Source organism: Strigops habroptila, chromosome 2 (assembly GCF_004027225.2).
Source record: "Strigops habroptila isolate Jane chromosome 2, bStrHab1.2.pri, whole genome shotgun sequence".
In the NCBI taxonomy this organism is placed as follows: domain Eukaryota; kingdom Metazoa; phylum Chordata; class Aves; order Psittaciformes; family Psittacidae; genus Strigops; species Strigops habroptila.
Genome location: NC_044278.2, coordinates 117949991 through 117976095, shown reverse-complemented (window position 1 = coordinate 117976095; position 26105 = coordinate 117949991). Strand labels below are relative to the sequence as shown.

At 39.0% G+C, this 26105-nt stretch overlaps 1 protein-coding gene across 3 annotated transcripts in view; it reads right to left on the bottom strand.

Moving 5' to 3' along the window:
• TENM4 (teneurin transmembrane protein 4) overlaps positions 1–26105 on the bottom strand; it is a 1610848-nt gene that overhangs the window by 1083462 nt on the left and 501281 nt on the right. For 2 of the 3 annotated variants that reach the window (XM_030476261.1, XM_030476262.1), the window contains exon 4: positions 20212–20266. The exons of the other annotated variant lie outside the window; for it this stretch is intronic. The gene's annotated coding sequence lies outside the window, so the exon portion shown is untranslated. The remainder of the gene's footprint in view (positions 1–20211; positions 20267–26105) is intronic. 3 annotated transcript variants of the gene reach the window in all.

Sequence of the window (26105 nt, the reverse complement as noted above, 5' to 3'; positions counted from 1 at the left end):
GAGGAATGTATTTAAATAGGAGAAGTAATCAAGTAAAATCTCAGCTCATAGGCATCAATGGAAGCTTTCACATTGCCTTCAGTGGAGCCAGCTTTTCACCAAGACATTTCATTTAAACATCGGGTCAAACCCTCTTTCTTCTTTCTCATGTCTCTGTATTTTAGTAAAAAAAGAGTCACTGAAGCTCACTGAACAAAGAATTGTTGAAATTCCAAATGAATCTTTTTCAACTCTGTAGCTGTGCCAGTGAGACCGAAAAATGGGTTTGGAAATCTCCCTACTCCCTACTATTATTCGCTGTAGCCCCTAGATGGTGCTGCTACAAACAGTCTTGCAAGTCATTCAAACACAGGCAATTAAACCTAGCAAAAACTATTTATCAGTTGTGTGTATTTTACACTAGCATTTACCTTGCTCTTTACCTGAAAGTCTGTGCTTAACGTTTTGGGCTTGTTTGGGGTTTTTTTCAGTGTGTAACCAGTGTGCAAAACTCATACTCACGAAAATAATATTAAATGATGTTAAATGTTGTCAAACTTTACACCAGAAATGTGAAAATAGCTGCATCACCTTATGAACACCATTTAGCATTACAGGATGGTTATAAGGCATAACCAGATAAATGCTTCCATTGCAGTTTTTCTAAGGGTAGGACTGACCTCATCTCACTTTCAGAGAGGGGTCAGGTCCATACTCATACACAAGAGTTTATTTATCTCAATATGAACTACATTCACTGTCTTTCAGCTAGTGATTTGCACCAATGGGGTGCAAATCTCCTGTGTTATATCTCTGTCCCCCATGAGGATGCTTCAAGTACATCAGGGTATCTCGAACGGTACAATAAACCTGTACACAGACAGCTGAATCCTGATCCTGACACTAGGTTAAATGAATTCCACATGTAAAAAGAGGAAAGTGTACAACTAGTTATGCTGGAAAGCCTGGAAATCAATGGCATAAGATAGCAAAAATGTGTTCACACATATCCTAAACAGAAAGTACTTCATAATTCATGGAAACACATTATGATGCAATATGAAGCCATCAGCTCTGACTCCCTACTTTTTTCCCATCTCTTAAACCATAAAGACCAAGCTCAAGAGACAAGCTGACTTCAAAAGTAGGCTGGATAGGGCCTTGGCCAACATGGTCTAGTGTGAGGTGTCCCTGCCCATGGCAGAGGGTTGGAACTGGATGATCTTAAGGTCCTTTCCAACCCAAACCACCCTATGATTCTATAATTCTATATTAAATTTACTTGCAAACATTTAAAAAGAGAATAGTATGCAAAAAAATCAAACTGTAAACACGTTCTTTGTAGACAGCTTTAGGATAGGACATTGTCACTGTCACAGAATGTTAAAGAAAGGAGAGATCTTTGCATTGCAGAAGGTAACTCCTTTTCCATGGATGGTTATAAGATAAGATTGATTGGGTAACAAACAAACTGTAAAGGAAAGAGTGTGTTAGTATTTGCCAGCAATACTGAAAGTGCAACTCAGAAAGAGTGCTCAATTGAATTCCTAAATGGAAGATGATGACACATACGTGCTTATGCCTATCCTAGATAAAGGTTAGCCAGTGTTGTCTTTGGACATCACGAATTTGTGTCAGAAAATGTCATCCACAGGAAGCCCAGCTGATAATCCTTCGGCCTGCACATTATTCACCTGCACACAGTGAATGCAAAACGAATTGATAATATTATCCTTTCTTAGTGTTGTAGTGTAAGCTGAACCCAGGACACTTAGTTGAAGTGTTTGCTGGTTATCCTTACACAAGGTATTGGGGGAAAAAAGTCTACAGAATTAAGATCCATCATCCACAGGCTCTTTATTTTATACCATTGTCTCAGAACACCAGAGGTTGTAAGTCATAGTTGTCATCAGTGCCTTAGAATATCTCACAGGTTTCTCTGTTCTTTCTCCTGTGACATTCTGACATTCTGGCATTTCTGTTCTGATGTGTGAACATGCAGGTGAATGAGAAAGTCGTAAGATAAGACTGAACAGCAAGAGCAAAGGCCAGCAGTTGAGCCTCCTTCCTATCTATAAACGTATAAAGCAGTCTGAGGATGATTTGGTAACATACCTACTATATAAAATACAAAAATGTACCAATAGCTACTGTATATCTAACTGGATAACTCAATTTCCTATATAATTGAGGGAAAAAAAGCTAATATTAAAAAGCACAGATTTTTTAAATGGTAATCATATTAAAAGAAAAAGAAACATCATCAAGAAAAAGACTCATTCAGGAAGTAGATCTGAGAGGTCTGAACATCTCATGTCTAAGAAGAAATGCAGATGGCATCAAGTGCCAAAGGATGGAAAATGTCTAAGAAATCTACATAAACATCCTATTTTTACAGGCTGAGCTAAAAGAAAACTATTAGGTCACACAGTCCACCTACCAAACCCACCTTATATGAATAAGGATCCATTTTGGAAAACTAAAAAAAATAAAAAATTAAGGTGTCTGTAAAATTCCATTTCTTTTTTGTATGTCCTGATGTAATTTCCATGATTTCAGGCATTTTTACCTTTGCTTGTTCTTAAATTTTCCATAACAAACCTGCAGCCCCACTTAGAAGGGAAGTGAAAGACAGGAAGATATAAAGTACAAGTGACAGGAACATGCCAAAACTCAAAGGATACTTCATGCAGCACCCATATAAAGGTTTTTAAAGCATTTTCTAAAGGCTAACCTGTCTCTAGTCCCTTCTCCCACACTGACAATAATGTTATCCAAATGAAGGTCATTCTAGGTGAGCAAAGGGCAAAGCACCAGAAATATTTCTTTGCAGTACGGTGGGTAACATAGATCAGAAATGTTTTCTGCATACCAGGATGTATTGTGTGAGATGAAGATATACGCAACGAAAACTCAGCCTGGCTCCCAGTTAATCTATACCAATGTAGAGATGCAGATAATCATAAAATCACAGAATCAACTAGGTTGGAAAAGACCTTTAAGATCACCACGTCCCTCTACAAGCGTCCTTGAGAAGGCAAAACACAGGACAGAGCATGGCTGATTGTCCTGTAATCCCGCCTCTTATGTTCTGCAGAAATGAGTTCCACACACGTAGTACAACTTAGTATGTCAAACCAGCAAACACGATGAGACTTGATCGCATTCAGCTAGAGGCTTTCACCCCTTGAGCCCTTCCCATTTTGTCTGCAGTGTGCATGCTATAAAGCACGCTCTTTCTTTGGAGTTAACTGGATTGCACTCCAGCAATAATGCCACAGCTACTGGATGTGCTGTAGGCAGGGTGCAGCGTGGGTGAGTTAGAGCATGAAAGGGCTATAGAATGCTTCAGGTCAAAGATCTGCCTTCCTCCTTCCCCTGTGCTACGGCTTCAGCTACGGCCAGCACTGAATATGCAGAGAGGAGTAAAAGAAGTAGGTCTGTTATAAAGTGATCCTTTTTCCACACCTCTCAAATCAACAAGGTTTAGGATTTCCTAGATAAGAGGTAAGGCCAGCTGTAAGGATACAAGATTTGAGATCTTTTTGTCTCCTAAGTCTCTAGGTTATAGTTTCTGTTAGCAATACAACAGAATTAAATGTAGGTCTGTGCCCCATCATTAGGAAGCCTGTTTTCCTATTATAACTTTTGAGACTGCAGGGAGCCTTTTTTTCGTATATTCATTTTCAAGGCTTAAGTGTGACTGACTCCTTACTAATGACAGGTAAAAAGATGTTTATTGTGAAGATGGTGGGGCACTGGAACAGGTTGCCCAAAGAAGTGGTAAATGTTCCATCCCTGGCAGTGTTCAAGGCCAGGTTGGGCAGAGCCTTGGGTGACATGGTCTAGTGTGAGGCGTCCCTGCCCATGGCAGGGGGTTGGAACTGGATGATCTTAAGGGCCTTTCCAACCCAAATCATATTCTATGATTCTACGCTACACACTTGGCCATGTGCATAAAAGCAAGCATATTGTCAGGGTGGGACTATCTGGTGGAAGATTTTGACAGCCAGCTACAAATACTGTTTCAGTTTGAAGCACCTTACATCGCTCCACCTTGTGTAACACTGATCAGACGAAGCTCTGTGTCCATAGTCATAATTCCTTTCTGTCTGATAGGATTGTTAAGCAGTTCCTACCTTCCTGCATTAGCTGCCAAAGCTGAAAATAACTTATGTGGGTCATACAGGTGGTACTTTGATACCTGTATACTCAGCCTCCACAGCGCTGCTAACCAAAACCTAGAGATACTTAAGGAGAGGCTCATGAGAAGCTGACATTCTCCAAAACAAAAGAAAAAAAGAGCTGCTCCCACAAACATTAAATGTGGTCCTAAAGCAGTACACAGATCCTTTTACACAAATCCCACCTAGGCTAAGGTGAGATAGATATTTGTTTTCATGTGAGCTGTTCACACTGTGTACAGAAACGTGTACTCTGTGTACACACAACATGCTGAGTTCAAAGCCAGGACTATGATTTTACCAGAACACACTAAGGAAGGATTAGTTTTGGAGTGTGTGTTTGTGACAGCATTCATAAAATGAAATCAAATCATTATCACTTGGTGTTTGTAGAGTAAAAAGGAAAATACATTAGGTTTTAAAGTGATTGGGTCAGACTTTTAAATACAGTTGCACATTATGCTCTAAAAAAGTCCCCATCAGTTTATACAATCTGAATACATGAATATGTATGCATTGTTTTCAATCTTTAGGTATGCACAGTGTTCTTCAGGATTATACATGTTATGGGCTCAGAAGACATCCTTCCCTCATCTGCCTAGGTATTGTACTGCACTTACCCTCTGCTGTATGTTAAAAGATAAGAGTATCACTACTCTTTGTTTTGCTGGTCCCTCTCTGAGAAGAACATAGGAAGCCATTAAACCACTTAAATGGGAATTCTAAAGCTCAGATGGGCATATGCAAGTAAGAAGAAAAGAATAAATCTCCTAGCTCATATGGTACAATGTGATCATTCAGAAAAGAAAATGTGCATTTCTTTCCCAAAGCTCCAAATGGGTAGATATCCTGTCTTAAAGGGCTGAATGTTCCTCCTCCTCTTGTAGACCTGGCAGATCAGGTCTACAAGATCAGAGGATGCTAGCATTAAGCACCAGAAGGTAACCCAGATTCCAAGCAGTCCAGTCAAGTTGAAGGTGTGAAAGAAATAAGAACTCCAAATCTAGTATCAAGATAGCATCTAAAAGCTAGACACCCAGAGACCCCTGGGCTTATACCATATGAAAATCATTTCAACATAATTGCAGCAAAGAGCATCAGGAGTCTGATGTAATTTAGACTAGTAAGAGAGCCTCAATGTGTAAGAATGTGTAAGATTTTGCTCCTTTAACTCACAAATTATGCCTACTTAGTGTGGCTGTAAAATAAAGAATTCACTTTAGATACAAGGAAACTAGAAGAACTTTCAAGAAGGAATTAACAAGATATTCTAGGAAGTCTAGGTTGGAATATCCTATAAGACAATTCATAACATCAGTGCTCATATCTTTGGTTTAATGTCTTAGTCGAAAAGTGCAAACTACTCCACAAATAGAGTCCCAAAGATTATTAATACAAAACTGGAGCAAATCAGATCTATTTCTTGTGGTCAAAGCCTTTCAGGAAAATAGTACAAGATAATGACTTATCAGCACATCCTGGAGACTATGGAAAAACACTCAGGTAGCACAGTATGAAACTAGCTTTTTAGCACCAAATGTCAATTTACAGTATAGGCAACAGGCACACCTGGTATTTTAAAATCCCATTTGCCTCAGCTCTTGTTTACCTATTAGTAAAATCTAACTTGGAACAGTTCAGAGACTAAAGCAATGAATATAAAGATTCCATTAAATCTGAGTGATTAAAAGGTTTTGATAAACAGTATTACATTAAATTGCTGTGATCATTGCACGTCCGAAAGTAAATCTGCAGCTGTTTTAAATGGGCCTGTGCTAACAGACACCACTGGAAGATTGCGTAGATAGATCCTGTGCAAATGACACAGCCCTTGTTGCTGTTTATATTCAGTAAATGTGCTAAATAAACAAGTGGTAACTGTTTAATATGTAATAACTTTCTTTTCACTGTCTTTTAAAATAAATTTGAGTGCTCATTAGGGAACCTAAACTGAGATGTGTTAATAGGAGTGTCACATTTTCAGGCGATAACCCAACCATTAGCACATGTCACTGATACAAATCTATTTGTTAAGCTACATCTTAATTCTGAAAGAACATGTAATGATAATAGCAATAAGTCTTCTTGTAAATAAGCTGCTTATTTGTGACTAGGGAGAAGGGAGGGATGAAAATCATGTCTTGTTAAAATTATTTTGGACTTTCTTAGTGTTTTCTGAAATTTAAACTATCTCAGCATTATGTGTTCTGGGATATTTAGTCCAACAAATACATTCTGAAAGCAGCTGCTAGTACAGATTTAATATCAACAATCACGCTTCATTTTCTGTGCCAGCGGACTCGCAGAAGGGCTAACCTCAATTAAGGGTGTAAGCTTCTAAAACAATATTGGAGGAGACATCAGGCAGCCAAATTCCTGACTGTGAATGCCCATTACTGAATCTGAAACCACTACATTTCAAATAAGACTGTGGTTTATGTAATTCCAACAAGGTATACAAGAACACAGACTTTTGAAACTCCCTTTCTGATCCAAACCATATATATTTGATGATATATTTTAAATGAAAGGACTTCTTCTGGCATGGAATGTAAAATCTATCTACCAGCCAAAAGTCCTCTTGGTTTGCTGGCAAAAGAAATATCAGTATAAAATAAATTAATAAATCTATAATTAATTAAATTTAAATTAATTGATCCCTATGTCAGGACCCTGAGAAACTTAATTAGCCTTATTTGCCCTGACCAGCCTTACTTGGGCCCTTCACCTGCACTCTTCGCACAAGGTCCCTAATCCCCTTCTGAGCTATGCCATATGTGTGCCTGTCTTGAGCCCTGTCCTGGCCAGATCTTGGACTTGTATTTCAGGTAGTCTGTCTCCAGTCACGTCATTAGTCCCATTTCCTGGATAGACCTCTGGTCAGCACTGCAGCCCTGTTTTCTGCTGTTCCTGACAACTCCCTAGAAGGACCCTGGACCTCCTTATGTATATTTATATGCCATGAATATGTTAGATGTATGTAGAAGGACACACGTGTGACTGCATCTACCTGTTCATTCCCTCTCTAAGTTCGCTGTGTGGCATAAAAGGGGTAAAAAAAAAAAAAAATTAGAAGAAATATCTAAAAATAATTAGGCTTCTTTATATGGATTTAGGCAATATACTCTTCAAACCCATAATTCTACTTTCCAAGCAATTTATAGCTTCTTACAGGTCAAGAGCCATGGCTTCCTGCGTGTTAATTATAATCTACCCATTCCAAACATTTTTGCTGTCCTCCAAGACCACTTTATTTCCTACAGAAGGAGCAAATTTGCCTGAAGTTGGGTCAGGGAATGGACACAAAGAATAACTGCCCTAATAGGAGAGCAAAAAGATTATGCGAAGACTCAAATCCAGTTGTGTGATTCCTAGGTGATTTTAAATCTGTAAGAGCCAACCACTTTAACCTGGGAGCTCATGTAAACTCTCTCTTCACTGTATGCTTGAGCCAAGGCTCTGTTGAGCTTGACCAACCATAATAAGTTTCTCCTGCATGGAGAGCAGCCCTGAAGAGAAGGACTTTGGGGTGTTGGTCAATCAGAAGCTCCCCATGACCCGGCTTCAGTGTGCGCTTGAGCCCAGAACCCCCCCGTGTGCTGGGCTGCACCCCCAAAGTGTGAGCACCAGGTCAGGGAGGGGACCCTGCCCCTCTGCTGCGCTCTGGGGAGACCCCCCCTGCAGTCCTGATCCAGCTCTGGGGCAGCAGCACAAGAGGGACGTGGAGCTGCTGGAGCGAGGCCAGAGGAGGCCCCGGAGCTGCTGCGAGGGCTGGAGCAGCTCTGCTCTGGAGCCAGGCTGAGAGAGCTGGGCTGGGGCAGCCTGGAGAAGAGAAGGCTCCTGAAGGGGACACCTTAGAGCAGCTCCAGTGCCTAAAGAGGAGCTTACAAGAAAGATGGGGACAGATGTTTAGAAGGGCCTATCGCAATAGGGCAAGGGGCTATGGCTTTATAACGGCTTTAAACTGAAAGAGGGTAGATTTAAATTAGATATTAGGAAGCAATTCTTCCCTGTGAGGGTGATGAGGTGCTGGCACAGGGTGCCCAGAGAAGCTGTGGCTGCCCCATTCCTGGCAGTGCTCAAGGCCAGGTTGGACAGCGCTTTGAGCAACCTGGATTAGTGAAAAGACATCCCTGCTGATGGCAGGAGGGGTTGACTAAATGATCTTTAAGGTCCCTTCCAACCCAAACTATTCTATGATTCTATGCCATACAATGCAAAAGTGGCACGTTCACTTAGGTGCTTCATCTAAGAGTATTACATGACAAGTAGAAAGGATGTAATTCCCCTGGTACACGCCCTCCACTGAAGTAGTCTGGTTTGTGTATCAGCTCTTCATTATAAGGCACAACATGCTAGATTTACTGCATTTTCATTCTGTTCAAGCATCTCATAATCTTACACAGTGATAAATATAATTTTTAAATTAAATCATCCTTTTGGAATACTTAGAATTCTGCATAAATTCTGTAAAAAATTCTTCATGTGTCTCAACATTCAATGGCTTGAGAGTTTTTCTCAGACTCTAAGCTTTGGATACAGGGTGAATGCAACATCAGTTTAAATCACTGTATTGATGAAAAAGAACATTCGGTTATGTTCAACTTCAGCAGTTTAGATGCCACTGGACAGCTTAAGTGGCCATTCTGTAGCTAGCAGCAGCTCTGGGTGAGAAACAATTGTGTTGATTTGTCAGGCCAATACTCCTCATACCGAAGACACAGGCTGATGATTCATAATTGGTGTGTTCAGCTACGCCTTTCTTCGTATCATTTCTTCTTAAACTAGATGTTGAATAGATAACGATTTTTTTTGTTAGATAAAATATTATGGTTCTGCAGATAAATATTCAAGTGCAGATCAGTCTGTTTGCAGAAGAAAAACACAAACTATTTCTATTTAAAAGAAAAATAATAAAGAGAAAAATAGTGATAAACAAGTCCTAAAACATTACTCTGCATCCAGCCACTTCAGAGCACCACTGTAGGAAATGTCCACAGGGAGCTCTGAATATTGAGGGAACTTACAGAGACCGAAAAGATCATTGAATAAGTTTAAACTCAGCCTTGTACCATACAGTCAGAGGGATGAAGTAAAAGATAAACCCCCTCCCCTTTTAAATCTTGTTCTCTCTCTTCTCCCTTGTTCCTGCTGCAGTAATATATATATTTGGTGGCTGCATTACTCCTTAACAACTGCAGTACAACTGAGGCAGGATCTGCACTTTCTTTTCACCTTTTTTTTTTTTTTTAATCTTTAATCCACACATATAATTTAAGGGATGGAAAAGTTATCTGATTTTTCTTTCCACGTCATTAATTCACCTTACCTCCAAGGACTATCAAAGACTAGTTAGAACTGAGACGTTGTAAAAGACCCCCGGAAAGTTCTCATGCTTCCTAACACCGCTGTACAAACATTTACATATGCATCCATTTCCTGCAATGACTCAATTGATTCTTTTTGCCATCAGTGATACACATTATCAGTTAATATCGTGTATGCTTTTTTGTCAGCCAGCCATCAGGATGGGATAAATGAACTCAACTTTATGGTATGAAACATCCAACCATGATTTAGGATACCCAGACTGATTCCATCCCCCCTGCCCTCTCCTTTTCATTTCAATCTGCACAGCAAACGTGTTGGAAAAATCTTTTTCTTAAGGACTCATGGCACCTCAAAGGTTCAGAAGGGCTGGAAACTACAATCAGCATTTGGCTTACATGAACCCCTAGAGAGCCATTTCTGTCGCACATGAAACACACAACAAATAGTACAACCCCTGGTCTTAGAATAGTCTTTGTGGAGTTGACAAGTCTATTGCAACAACGTAGGGCAACCAGCATGGGTATGCTTCCTTCAAGTGCAATTTGAATTCTCTGGTGGTAAGAATCAGCACTGTTTTATCTGACTTCAGTGGAGCTATTCCTGCTGATGGCTGCTGAGCTTCTGGCCAGCAGTTTCCAATTGCTTGATTTGATGGTAATTTTGGAATCAGAGATGTACACGGATGGTCCCACACCGCAGAGCTTTCCCTTTTAGTAAATCCTTTAGTAAACCTGAATAGAGTTTCTGGAAAAAACAAGAATTCAGTATACTGACTGTTGCTATCCTGCAGATTTACATAGGAACAAATGCACTACTCTCCCTAGGTACTCATTTGATATAGTAATGGAGCAATACACCCCAGAAATATCTTTTTTTCTGTCATATTTATAGCAATTATGTCAAATAGTGAATTTAAATCATTTGAGTTGATTACTGCTGGTTTGTGAAAACACACAGTTTGACGTATTTGCAAGTTTCAATTACTGTATGTGGAATGTAATTATGTGGAGTACAAAGCTCCAGGGGAAGCTGTGTTTGCTAAATACACCTTGTCTGAAATGCAGTGATTCTTTACTTCTTTTCCCCAAAATTTGAAAATACAATAAATTGTGTCAATGAATTATCATCCAGCAGATCCTACTTTTAAAAGCTGAATAGACTAAGTAGAAAGAGGAAAAAGTCATTTAATTTTGTTTTATATTTTTCCAGCCACTGTTCAAGACCCTCCCCAAGTACTGTATTTATTCAGAGGAGGTTTAGGGTGCAACATCACTTGTTTCAAAGTAAGTTTTTGTAACAAGAAACTTGTGTGTGCAGTTCTGGTGTCCTCAACATAAGAAGGACATGGAGCTGTTGGAGCAAGGCCAGAGGAGGCCACGAGGATCATCAGGGGCTGGAGCACCTCCCGTATGAAGACAGGCTGAGAAAGTTGGGGCTGTTCAGCCTGGAGAAGAGAAGCTGCGAGGAGACCTCAGAGCAGCTTCCAGTGTCTGAAGGGGGCTACAAGGATGATGGAGAAGGACTCTTCATCAGGGACTGGAGTGATAGGACAAGGGGTGATGGGTTCAAACTGAAACAGGGGAAGTTCAGGTTAGATATAAGGAAGAACTTTACAGTGAGGGTGGTGAGGCACTGGAACAAAGTGCCCAGAGAAGTGGCAAATGCTCCATCCCTGGCAGTGTTCAAGGCCAGGCTGGATGGAGTCTTGGGTGACATGGTTTAGTGTGAGGTGTCCCTGCCCATGGCAGGGGGTTGGAACCAGATGATCTTAAGGTCCTTTCCAACCCTAACTATTCTATGACTCTATGATTCTATGATAATGGTAAATTATCAGCTGATTCATTAGGACTCATTTTCTTAAAGGTCTTGTAGAGTTTTTAGGGGCCAACTAAGAAAAAAAGGTGCATTATCGTCTGATCATCAAGTCCTGCCACCTGTGACTGTAGAAAACATACAGCAAATGTACTGTCTTCCACATATACCCTCCGAAATCCCACACAGGCCAGAACTTCCAAAACAAATCACGGTTAGAATGTGCTACAGAAAAGGAGCTGGAGGGCTGAGGTCTACGAAAGGTGGCAGGGGACAGAAGTCAGCATTTTGCCATGGTGCTGATCCAGTGTTTACAGCACATTTCCCTTTTGTCCTTGTGAGACATTGTTTGGTACTCCCAGTGCCACAAACACTGGCATAAATAATTTCTTTGAGCTCTGCAGCTCCATCCGCAGAAAATCCCATATGGAATGATGATTAAAATTTATATTATGCTTTTAAATACACAAAGTTTCAGAGTTGTTAAATTTGATCCTCCCTAAAGCATCTGTGTGTTTCATTTGCATCTCACAAAAACAGATCAACACTAAAATCCATTTTATTTGGGTTGCTGTGATAATCCCAAATAACCCTAAATTCCTTCTGTTCATATTTACTCACATTCACGGCTTTGGAAACTCCTTATCCCTTAGATGCCTTTCTTTGCTAGTGAAGCTGTTTTCATATCTAATTTGGGATGTATATCTGTTTAGTTTATTTGCAACAGACAGGAAGGAAGACATTCATGATTATTCTTTTGTTAAACAGTTTCGTGTCCTTTCTATTGTGTCATTTATCAAAACAATTCCATTATCATTAAAGTTTCAAATTTCCTTCTTCCTAAAGAGCTGAAAAATATGCTTTTGACAGGTTTGACAGTGGTTTGATTTGAACTTCTGCTTTAAAAGACCAGTAAGAGCCTTCTTTAATACCTGGGTAAATACAATTTTCATACCCACAACAGGACAATTTATTCCTGATTAACTAGAAGTGAATAAGGTAAGAAGTGAGGGAAAGCTTTCTTTTTGCAATAATGTATGCATGCCCCAGGTCTACTCGCTTGGACACAAGATAGCATTTTCCTGTTGTCTTTCATGACGAAACATATCACTGCCGTATCCTTAGCTAATATACACTCTTAAAAAGGAATCAGGGTGCTGTGTCCATTTCTCATGTGACCACTGTACCCCACTATAATTCTGAAAGCACATTTCTCTCATGTACTGCTTACAATTGATGCTGTGCTTTGAAAAAGATCATCATAACAGAAAATCAAAAATGGAAAAGTGACATCTATAGTAAGACCATTTAATTTGAGGAGCCTTTGAATTAGATTTAAAATATGGCTAGAAATAATGTCTCACCTATTGACCATCTTCTACGTAACAACTTAGATTATTGCCATTAAACACTCCATAATACAAACACTAAGCAATGAATATGTAAGATGTGTATTTCTTGGTTTCTAAAAAAGACAATAAACAAACTGACACATGAGAATTAAGGAGAGGTGAGAGAACAGTTGCATGGTACTTAGCTATTGGCTGGGCTTAAACCACAATTCTGCCCCATCCCTGGCAGCGTTCAAAGCCAGGTTGGACACAGGAGCTTGGAGCAACCTGCTCAAGTGGAAGGTGTCCCTACCCATGGCAGGGGGTTGGAACTGCATGAGCTTCAAGGTCCCTTCCATGCAAACCATTCTAGGATTCTGTGAAGAGGTCTGTGATGTTGGTAATTTCCTGAATCTACTGAAGCCTTCTTGAAGTCTGCTGGACCAAAGACTACATCCTAACTGTTTTTTCTCTCCAAATATTATTATATCTGTATTGCAGAAGTTTTCTTTATCATATTCTCTAAGGCAACACAAATACCAAGTGTGTCCAAAAAGGAAAACTCATTCTTTGCCTTGGGAAAATCTAAGGTTCCTGACTGAGTGAAAATAGTTGCAGTTCACCACACTGTCAACCAGTGTCAATAATCCCAGCAGCAAAACTCTTCAGGCAGTGAGGCACAGATCAAGAGGCTTTTTCATCACAGGACTTCCAGTAGGGTTCTAACTACAGCTTACATCAATCAAAACACATTAGTTACAGACTTATACATCATACACTTCTAAATGAAAAACAACCCAGCTCAGGTTAATCCAGGTTACCTGTTACTCTTCACTCTTGTGTTAGAAAAGAAGTAGGGGGTTTTTTCAGAGAAGTGGTACAAAACACTGATTCACCTGCCTGTATGGTTAAGTAAAAATTCTTTACAGATTTAGTTTTTCTTTTTCCTCTTATACAAGCTCCTTCTCTTTATAACTGTGGACACAGATCTTAAATCTAATAATTTCCCCTTCTCTCCTGTCTTCAGATCCTTACTAGCAGCTAGACAGCCTGGCTCCTCTGTCATAGATGCACACTTCTTGTTTCATTTGATTACTACATGTTATGGTATTTGGTGTGGAACAACAGCATCAAGTGTAACGCTATTGGAAGATCATATCCTGGCTTTTACTTTAAAGGATCTAATGAATTAATTTAACAACAATATCAAATACTCAGCCAACTGCACTTTTTAATTAACAAGAAATGTGTGTTGTAATTAATGCATCATCTTAGAGGCATAAATCATTCACTGACTTGAAGCTTAGAGATCAATATACACAAAAAGAGATGTAAGCGTGAAAAAAAATATGAAAGGTTTAAAAAGAGGTAAAAATTTTATCTAGGAATAAATCCACATTTAATCCTCCTGACTGGTAAAAGCACTTCTGCTATTGGATAACCAGATATTTATATGAGATAAATTGATAAACCCCACCTATCTTTTTGGATCCTTGGATTAGAGATTGGCTTTCAAGAGACTTCTGTTCAGCAAAGGAAAGGTCTGAAGGAATTGGACAGCTGTAACATCTTTAGTGAACACAACTGTAATTAAAGTTTCTGTTAAGAAGGTAAAAATGAGGCTAACTATTCCAACAATTAGTAGATGTGAACCAGGTTCCAAGAATAACAGTTGTTTCATTTTAGAATCCATCCCTGTTTGAATTGTAGCTAAAACCTACTCAAGCCACTAGAAGTTTTGAATTTGCACCATGAACTTTATAACATGCCCGTGAACAGTCCTCTTAGGCCTAAATTAATTTCATCTAATTTAAGGCAGCTGAGATGCACACACTTGGAGCCAGTTACAAACTGCTACAGAGAATGATTTTTATACCTTTTTTTTTTATGGTGGAGCCATGACATTTCTAAATAATCCTAAACCAGATGTGAATCCCCCACAGACTTGCAGAAAATTGTGATATATATTTTGTACTAAGCTACCTCGATCTGTTCACTGCTGCTACGAGGCATTTCAAAGGGAGACATTATTCAATTAATACAGAATAATAAACTGCCATCACAAGTTATCAGAGAAAGAAAGAAGCACTTCAAAGAAGAAAGGAAATATTTTTGGTTGTTTACTTAAAGTAATGATATTTAACATGATACAGCACCAACTATCAACAAAACCTGAGAACATTTGCACTGAAGAACTGAAGGGGGAGAGTGGGATTCTAACTACCATTTAAAAATCTCTGTAACAAGTTAGGGTCACACATCAAACTTAGTAAAAATCATCCATATTTTTAGCTATTGAAGCACCAAAAGTAGAAGCAAAATTGCTATCATAAACAGGTTGAATCTAGACCTGATCTCATAGTTAAGACAGTTGAGGTGGTGCCCGTGCTGATGAGTGCAAAAGAATGAAAACAGATGATGTTCCAACAATGCAGCAAGTGGAGCCAACTGGGAGAGTCCCTTCAAATGTTAATCCTGCTATTAAATATAACTATGATTTTAAATTCCCAATTCACTGTTGATTAATCAGCAACTCTAGATTCACCCTTCACAAAATTTGAAACTTCTAATAGAAATCTCTCCAAGCAAGCTGAGCAGTTTTTAAGGTGAGGCAAGGATTCTTTACTTGTATAAATAAGGCAACACATTTGAATCTGAAAGTTTTGGTTTTGTCATCAAAAGGTGATTACATTTGATAATGAAAGTTCAAATGCAGTCCTGAAATGCAACTTCATAAACAGGAAGCCAAAGAGGTTTGAAGTCTTTCCATTTAATTTTAGTTCATTTCAGAACTGTGTTCAATATATTAATTCTAGGGATAGAGTTTAAAGAGTTGTTCTTGGTAGCTCGGGTTTTGGATTCTTTCTGGTATACCCCATGGCAAATAATATAATCACAGAATGTTTTGGTTTGGAAGGGACCTTAAAGACCATCTAGGTCCAATCCCCTGCCATAAGCATAACCTTCCACCAGAGCAGGTTGCTCCAAGCCCCATGCAACCTGGCCTTGAACACTGGCAGGGACGGGGCAACCTCTGCCCAGAGCCTCAGCACCCTCACAGGGAAGAATTTCTTCCTGATCTCCTGATCTAATCTAAATCTACTCTCTTTCAGCTTAAAGCCATTCCCCCTTGTCCTATCCCTATCCTTATGCCCTTGTAAAAAGTCCTTCTAGACTTCTTTCAAGCCCCCTTAAGGTATTGAAAGGCTGCTATAAGATCTCTTCCTCTCTCCCTTTCCTCTTTCCTTTGGTTGAACTTGAATTCAGGTTTCAGCACCAGACCAAAGACTTTCCCCATTACCTTGTTTCCAATCTCCCACTTGGTCCCAGAGCTCAGTAAGTGATCTGATTTAATCTGAGTGGAAGTGCTAACCACAAAAGACTCAGTTAACAACAGTGCTTGTTACACTACCTCAAAACTACAAGATATCTCCTGTTTAAAGACTATGGTAGTAGAGAGCCAGCATGTGTCAGCAGTATCAGCAGGGGCCTGTCCTGATGTAGTCTGGTCTATGAATAAGTTTTCAACAACAAAGGATGAGTTAGAATTTAAACCCTGAGTCTGGCACAGGTTACATATAATTGTGTATATGGGCAGGTCTGGCCCAATCACTCCTCTTGTATGAATTAGAACACCTTCCAAACTTTATTAATTTACGTCCATTTATTAATGGACTAGATTAATCTATATATTAATCTATATTATATTATAATATGTAATTTATATATTATAAACACTTAATATATATTAATCTATATCATAATCATGATATAGATTATCTGTCCAACATAGGTTTACTCTTCTAATGGGTAACAGTTTTTGATTAGCAATCTTTAGGTGAAATTCAGAAGATCTCATCCTCTGCTTTAAAATAAATAATTTCTACGTATTTTTTTAGCACGGAAATGAGCATTCACATTTAGGGACTGCAATGGTGATCAAAAATGTTTGTGTTTAGGATGATCTCTGGCCTCGTATTTTGCACAGATTTTGCTTCTGGTTCCCAAATGAGCACAGGTAATAATCAGTGGCTTATAAGAAAGCTTCAAGAAACAACATGTCTTTTCAATCTGCCTGCAAGGTCAAAAAACCTTCCATCAGTATTTAATATACATACACAAGCTTGATGTATTTTTTTACAATGTTAACAGTTTGATGAGAATATCAATTAAACATGACTACGTAGTTAAGATTCCCATCTCCAAATGCAGCTGCAGCAAGTAACCGGACTGCTAATCAAAGCAGCGTTATAATTTAGCGCTGATGAGGAACGCAATATCCGTCAGAAGGGAATGACAGAAAGGAGGCAGCTGCTTTCCTATCATTTTAGTGTCCATTTCTTTAATGAGCCTGAGGAGACAATTCCCTGCTGACTATTCATTAATTAATGGAATTTATGAGAGGAGAAGAGCTATCAGCATGCAAACAAGTAGAGAATAGGTGATGACAGGGTTCTGTTCGCAGCGAATGACAATATTTAGGAAAGGAAGCTTCTGAATAAGGTAAATGATCTGAAAGGGATATTAAACTGAATGCTACGTTCTCAGTTCTTCAGCTGGGCAGCAATGAAGTGTGGCTTACAGTTTAATGGAGGTACATTATTCAACTCAACCTCTGAAATACCCATGGCCAGTTCAGGAAGAAAGGAGGAAGCAAACCAGAGGATTCAGCAGATGGCTCTTTCCCATTCTGAGTGAATATCAGCATTTTGCCCTGACTTGTTTGCATTAATAAACAGTTGGATAGACCCTGCTACGAAACACTGTCTCCTTCCAGCTTGGTCTTTCAAAGTCATCGCAGTGGCTCGCCCTTTGCTTGGGAAGTCTGAGATGCCTTGAGCGAGTTTTCAAGACAAACCAAACTTTTTCCCAGCCACAAAGATCTCGGGCTACAGAGCAGACTGTGCCAAAATCAGCCTGCAGAGATTAATAGAGAGAAGACAATATCACAGTGCTGGGCGCCAGCCACCCTTCTATCAGGCTAGAGATCCTTTGCATATGTATGGCATTGTAGGGTAGCTGAGATTGCACAATTGGTTGTAGTCTCATGGTATCAGTTCACAAAGGGATCCTTTGAGACTTTTGCACAACTTGAATTCATGTAATATTAAACACCCTCAGGTCAGATTCCAATTCGCTCCCTTTGTTCTGATCAGAAAGTGTAAAGTAGCTGGATTTAGACACATTTGTACTGAAGAAAACTCCCAATAATGCTGATTCTGTCCATTTTCTACTGGGGGATTTTGTGTAGTTTGCATGAGGGACATAGTGGAGCTGAGCTCTGCAAGCACAAGCTCCTTAGAAGCTTGATATTAGCAGTATATGTCAGAGCAGCCACAAGTTTGCTGTCAACAGGACAGGCTGAGGCAGCAAAGACTGGACATGAGAGATAGACTCCTATTGTAAAAGCTCCAAACAGTATCACATCATGTTTTGGGGATTTACATTAGAAAGGCCCATAGTGACAATCACACTTGTACAATATGCCACCCTGAAAGTCTGTACCACAGATTCTTGCATCTCTTGCATATGCAGTAGCCAAACAGAAGGATTTCATTCTTGACACTATATACCACACACAACCTGCTCCACATATGTTCACAGGGTGGGTAGCTATAGCACATGTTTTTTTCTACTAAAATATCTAAATGTCAGGCACGTTACACATTTTTCTCAATGGCTTTTCTATTGAGTGAATGATGGAGAAATAAACAAACAGCAGAAAGAGTTGAGCCATTTTATCCAAGGTTGTAAAGAATGACTTAATGCAAAACAGATCTGGAATGCATCAGGAAAGAAAAAAAAACCATGGCAATCAGTAAGAGAAAATACAGAACTCAGGAAGCTCCCCCTCCCTTTATGTTATATTGTTTTATCAAATGCGTGATATTGTGGTGGAGGAAAAACCGAGGATTTCAATACTATCATGGAGACCTGGGTAAACAGGGATAAGGCGTAGATAATAAAGTCCTTGATTCCATCATAAGTATACATGAAGTTATGTTTTAAATTTGTCTATTAAATATTCTTTATTTTATTGCTTTGCTCACATCTCTTTGCATTTTTTTCTACAATCTGTAGCTCCACGAATCCTATAAAAACCTAATTTTTTATTATAACATAGGTTATAATTTAAATAATAATGATTAAGAAAAAACGCCAAAACACCAAAAAACCACCCACCAAACCAAACCAGAAAGATGGAAGTAAGAATGTGTATTTTAAAACATTGTCTCAATGTCTAAACCAGTCTCCTGTTTCTGTTTGATTTCTTTTGTATTGTAAGGGGTAATCTGCTCAACCCCTCTTCCTGACCCCTTGGAATGGCAGTACCAGCTTTCTGTAGGAAAGGACTGTGGTTACACAACATCTTTCTGCTTGTGTGAAATTCATAGATTGGCTCCAGCCTGGTCCAAGACTTCAAAATAATTTCAGTACAAACATGAAATAACACAACATACTAAGAGTAACTAACAAGTAAGCAAATTACAGTAGTCCCCTTCTCACTACATTCATGCAGGACTGTGTGGCAGAGCGTGGAAGCCTGTCTTGTTTCACTGTAAAGTATTCCACTGACTTCTACTAATCTGCATCTTTCTTGGCCCAGCCATTTCATTTGTGGGAGATCAAACCACATGCTGGTAATTACAGTACATCAGATTTGAACACTGGCTTTTATATTTCAATGAGAGAGTTTGAACATTTTGACCATTTGTCTCCTTTCATGGCTAGAAATAGCTAATGCCACCTTTAAACCAGCCACCAGTGAAAATATCGCACATGGGAATCCATGTATCTTTTAAATTAGCTGACATGGGTATTACAGCAATGGTGTCTACCAAAAGAAAGGTAGATTGTCCAAGGCAACACACAACACACAAATCCTGGTGCCAACCTGACAAACCATTACAAAGATTTCTCCATATCTGAGATAGCAAAACTAGCAGAAGTTTAGAGCAATGATTTCCAAAGGAACCTGGGACAAATCCATATGCATATGAAAAGGATTCTAGCACTTAAGTTACATAGCACTTAAGTTATAACCAAAACCACATCAGGGCTAATAGGGAAGAAGGGAAAGGTGGTGTTTTTAAGGAGGGAAGCAAAATCATTGTTTTCCACTTTTTTTCTCTTTGTTTTTTACCATTGAACTTATCAGCTGAGCAGCTCTTTCACACCTGCATGGCCTGACTTCCGACAATCTGGTCAAGACAATGGGAATGGAGCAGCAATCAAAATACAAATGGGTGGTGTATATGGAAACCCCATCCTTCCCTCTCTGACAGTCAGCAGGCGCACAGAGTACAGATAGCCCGATGCTTGGTGCAGGAGCCCTGTAGTTGGCATACATACTGGTGATGTAACCTCCAAAACCAGCTCACCTGATTGTACCACATTAATAGCTTTATCCACTCCTTTCATTTGACAACATTTCTTCCTCTCACACAACCTGTCTCTCCCGCACAACAAAATAAATCATCCATGAACAATGAACTCTTAATTGATTTTATACTCAGTTATACATCTAAGGTGATGTTTTTAAAACATAAATCATCCACATCTAGTACTCTTACCTCAATAAAGCCAGCAGGATGTCTGAACAAATCCTATGAAAATGCAGCCAACTTCCTAAGGAGAAAAACAAAAAGGCATATATCTATAAATAAAGACTGTGATCAAAACTATGATTGTGGAATACCTGAAAATAGCCAGTCTGGTGAGAACTTCATATGCCAGCAATACATCAGCAATACATCACAATAAACATCATCCTCCCCAGCCTTTGGTTAACCCCAACTTTGGATTAATATTTTCACGTATTTGCTGCTAATATTAATTTTCTTGTCTGATCAAGTCTGATCTGCATATGAAATTTGCTTATATATGGCATCAGAAATGGCAAAGGAAATTAATAATGATTGAAATGCTTTCTGGTCTTTATCTTCTATGATACAAGTAATAGAACAACTGATTTCAAATCAACAGCTGAACCTTCTCTCTGGATTTCTGGAAGATTTTTTGTTGTTGTTCCACAGCTTTTTTCATCATTCATTATTTTACTTTCATATTTAATGAGTGCCTGAGATGAATGAATCTAAAAATTTCAGATTCTTAGAGGCTAAAATAAGAATTAAGTTAAAAATATTACAAATAATTATCTTATTGTACTTCATGCCATTTTAAGACAATCAGTAAAAAATAAAGGCATGTAACCCCAAGAGTGATGAAAGGAGCAAACTGTTGGTGTTACTTCTCAGGTTTTAGTCTTGATATAAGAGCAACAGGAAACTGAATAAAGTTGAAGGAAAGAAAACGTAAAACTCATTAAGAAACACTTACTTCTTCATAAGCTTCTTATTAAGCTTCTAAAACATATTGCTACAAAATATGTCTGAAACCAGACATGACCATCAAAACAGTTACAAAAGAGGCCTCATGTCTGACTTCAGAGAAAAGTAAAAATGAATGTGTTTTAAGCCTTGCCCCTGCCCTCTAACAAGTTCTTTCAGTTCTGATAGGAGAACTTCTCACTCAGATACCTTGGCCTCCATGTTTCCATGATGAAATGACCAAATGAAGTATTGTAAGAACCAGTTTTGAGGTTCTTATACTACTACTAGTACTAGTAATAATAATAATAATACTAATAGGTTTGTTGTCAATGACTCAGACATGCATCACTGATTGTTCTCGGATGGATGAAAAAGCCTGAAAGTAAGAAACTGAATTATCACTGATTCACCTTCAGTTTCCTTACACAAACATGTCCTAAGACACTGACAGCATGAGCCCATAAAAGCAAACTTCCCACCCCAGTTATTACAGAATAAGCATCTAAGTTACAGCACCCATGTTAAAACCCTTTTAGAACATATTTTTCCAGGTAACCAGTAGCCAAATACAAAGTTCAACCTTGACCTCCTCAAATTTACTGCTCACAGAGGTAGATCCAAGTTCCTGCTTCCCCCTTTACTCCTCATTTTGCTTTAATTTAATTGCAGAATTCAGAAATACCCTACCAGCACCTTCTTACAAAGCTGAAGACCTCAGACAAAAGACTTCTCTGATGTTATCCTGTACCTTCCCATGCAAGTTGTGATGCCTGCTTGTCCCTTACTGTGTGTTAAGTGTGTTGAGGCATTGATTTCTAGCAGCTACACCATGGAGAAACAATAATTAAAGGGAACATGACCAACAAGGATGTTAAAGCTACAACTGGAACCCATAAAATATCTTGAGGAAGGAAGTTGTGGGGAAAGTACATTCACCAGAAAAATTTCTCCAGTTTTATTAACTGCAGGGGGAGGAGGAGGCAAGACCAGGACTGGGGTATTTGAAACAGATGTGGATGGGAATTACGCTCTAAATGCATTTCTCTAGGGAGTAAAGATGGGATTGACCATGTTTTCTCTATTTTATCTAAGGCTGACTGCATTTTTTGTTTTGATTTTAAGTTTCTGTATTTTTCCATTTACAGCTTCTAAAGGAAGATAAGGGACTGTCAAGCAAACAATACACTTTTTCTATCATTCCTTTTTAAGATTCCTATTATTAGAATTGTAAATCCTGGAGGCCATTCACTCAGGAGGGATCTGCAGGTGTTGTATATACGAAATCTGCAATGCTTTTGTTTGATTTTCAACCTAAAAAAGTAATTTAGTGTAGATCACAGAGTTAACCAGTAAGAGATGAAAAATAGTCCAATCAGTTCTCTAACACTGCAATTCTGTATTCTGTGACTGAATAATAACATTCTTCCAACTCAACACTAGAATTTACAATTTACACTAGTGTGTAAATTCCAGGTCACTGTCCTCCCCCATTTCCTTAAGTTTATTTTTAGCGTGGCTATAACATTTTAATGATTATGTTGAAATAAATTCTGGATCACGTGAACACAATTTAGGAATCAGCTCTGGGAGGCAGCAGACTTAGTCCAGTCTTCTTGTTGTTTGTAAGAAAAAGGGTAGTCCCATCCAGAAAACTTGCTATCTATCATTTCCACTTCCTGACACGTGTTAACGCATGTTCATAGAATCAATCATAGAATCATAGAATAGTTAGGGTTGGAAAGGACCTTAAGATCATCTGGTTCCAACCCCCTGCCATGGGCAAGGACACCTCACACTAAACCATGTCACCCAAGACTCCATCCAACCTGGCCTTCAACACTGCCAGGGATGGAGCATTCACAACTTCCTTGGGCACCCTGCGCCAGCGCCTCACCACCCTCACTGTTCTGTGTAGTTCTGTAAAGAAGTTCTTCCTTATATCTAACCTGAACTTCCCCTGTTTCAGTTCGAACCCATCACCCCTTGTCCTATCACTACAGTCCCTGATGAAGAGTCCCTCTCCAGCATCCTTGTAGGCCCCCTTCAGGTACCGGAAGCTGCTCTGAGGTCCCAACGCAGCTTCTCTTCTCCAGGCTGAACAGCCCCAACTTTCTCAGCCTGTCTTCATACGGGAGAGGTGCTCCAGCCCCTGATCATCCTTCAGGGTGGCTTCCTCTGGACTTGCTCCAACAGCTCCATGACCTTCTTATGTTGAGGACACCAGAACTGCACAAAATGTTCCAAGTCGTGTCTCACGAGATATATATGTGTTTTAACCAACATATGTTTATATCCGGTAAGCTGGACTGCCCTAGAATTTGCCATAGCTTTACATTCATATGCATTTATTGATTGCTGTTGCTTTACTCCTAGTTCACCTTGGTGTTACTGGGAAGAGAATCATGCTCACAGTTTTTATGATGATCTGGGATATTTTCAAATAGATGTGAAACAAAACACTGCTGTGAGCAATTTGACATAATTTATGCCTCATATTACTAGTTTTCTTCCTTTTCCATCTATCACAAACATACGTGACTTATTGGAGATGTTGGCTCTTGGGAAGAAATACCCCTCATAAATTCCACTGAGTAACAAACTATTTTAAGTGGCTGTATATTTGAGTTCCTCATAAATATGCCTGACTTCAGCACTGGATTTACTATATTTTTAATTTTCCAACAGATTGGCCATAGTTTTAAAGTTTTCATCTGAAGCCGTCTGGTCTATTTAAAGGACACAATGTTCATAACCATTCAAAAGGCACTTGATCCCATGAATGCACTTTCCTAGTAATGGGATAGTCATTTTCCAGGCCAGTAAAAAGCTATTACTCACTGGAACACAAACAGATTGTGAGAGGGAACGCTCATGCTGCTGGCTGGCAGTCTGACAAAGGGAAAAGGGAAATATGGCCCTTTCCTGAATTAAGTTGCATTGACTCTATCTGTTCCAAACATTTGACTCAACTCGTTTCATCTCATGATACTTATGACAATAATAGGATAACAGATTTATGTCATGAAGGCACTGACCTTTGTCAGAAGGAACATTTTGACAGGAAAAGATGTGATATGCTGCTACGCTTGATAATTTTGACAATGACTGACAGTGTGGCTGTATATCGACATGGTAAAGCTTATGCTTATGTTTTTACATTGTCATCCTTGGATTAACTCCTGGTTTTTTTACTGTATTTGATCACATAAAAACTTCTCTACTGAATTTGCTTCATGAAGACAATTCATGCTGCTGGGAAGCCTTGATTAACCCCACAGCCATAGAAGTAACTTGTGCTCTAGGGAAAGAAGCTTCTTCTCTTCTACACTCCAGGGTGAGGATACTCTCACTTAAGAAAGTCTATTTTATATTGTCTACTTTGTTGTTGAATGTTGTATGTTGATGATGAACATTTGATTCTGTCCATTCTTCTGTTGAAGAGATGAATTTGATGGAATGAGAGCAAATTTTAACTTCGAGAAAAGAGTGCATGCAGTTTGAATACTTAGGATATAATCAATACATAGACAAAATTACTGTTCTTTGTCTCCAGGATTGGTGGGTACACTTTATCACCATAGTAGCAAAGCATCCCATCCATAAGAAAAAGTCATAGATCTAGATAGTTAGGCAAGGTGAAAAGGAAATAGTCACAGAAAAAGCCGTGTTTCCAAAGACAGGGTGCAAATGTTCAGTACCTTTTTTGGCATTACAAATTATAACTTCCAATGTACACTCGAGTAGTCAAACCGAACTGTTCATACTGCCTGTTTTTTTCCTATCTGAGTAATGACCTCTTATTCTGGGGGGGGACTGCAGTATAGCAATGCCATAAGGCATGCGGTGTTCAACTCTTTTTGGTCTAACATGAAGAATATCTTCAGTGCTGTGCGGTGCAAAAAAGAACTGACAGCTTCTGTCCTAGAGGATCTTACCTTGCAAACTCTTACACGAGTAATTTCATTCACTTGGATTTTATTTCTGTTCCCAGTGAAATCACTAGTGAAATTCCCACTAACTCCAGCAGAGCGGGATCAAGACCAAGAGTATTAACACTGACTTATTCGAGAGCTTTCAGAGAACAAATCAAACTGGAATATAATCAAAGCAATGAAAACTTGTTTTCCATCTTTCACCTTCCATGATTTAGGTACACAATTGCCTAGATGTAGCATCACTTTTCATTCAACTCTCTGAGTGACATATAATGAGGTCTCATTGTTCACTATGACACTTTGACAAATGTTGTGTTACTACTGCTCTTAAGAGTGACTATACAAAACATCCTCACTGTGGAAGCACAGCAAAAGTATTGTGAGAATCCAAATGAATTATGCATGAAACATGAGAAAGGAAGCAAACGTTAACTAATTTAAAAAATGGGTCAAAATCATGACAATTTAGTCGGTGACAAGTGAAGTAATTTTTCTATAATATTAATCAGCTATGTCCCTTCTGCTAGACTGATTTGCAGAGCCGAAAAGGTCATTTTCCAGGCAGATGGGGAATTTTCCAAGCAGAGGGGAATTCAGCTTCTACACACCAGATATAATGAGAACCAATAAATTAGGCAAAGCTCCCGTTTACCTAAGCTGAAATATTGCTGGCCAAGCCCACGAGAATGCTAATATCTAGATTCATCTTACTTTTTCTTTTCAGTCTTGAAATACAGAGCGCAGTAGCATGTGTTGTGATAGATCTATATATCACTAATACAGTAACGTTAGGAAAGGTACCAACCATGGGATGCAAATATAATGCATCTGAATAATTTCCATTCCTTCCACACAGATTTCACTTCTGTCAGTTAAGAACCAGGATGTAAAGCAATACTAAGAACAAACTTCATGGCTTGAAGTAGTGAGAGCAGATTAGAAGATCTTTTCACTCTTATGTTACCAGTGACTAGAAGCTGGTATTCAAGCTATGTGACATGATCCAGTGGTCTCCATCCAGTTCCCAGATTGTGACGCCATATGACTCCTTCATATGGTAGTGTAACCCAGGCTCAAGGATTGTAACAAACTTTTCAAGACAGAAAGGTACCATATGACAGAAAACAGTAAGTTTAATAGCGAAAGTTAAGAGAACAGAAGTTATCTGTATAACTAAAGGCCCTTAACTGCAGCTTCTGA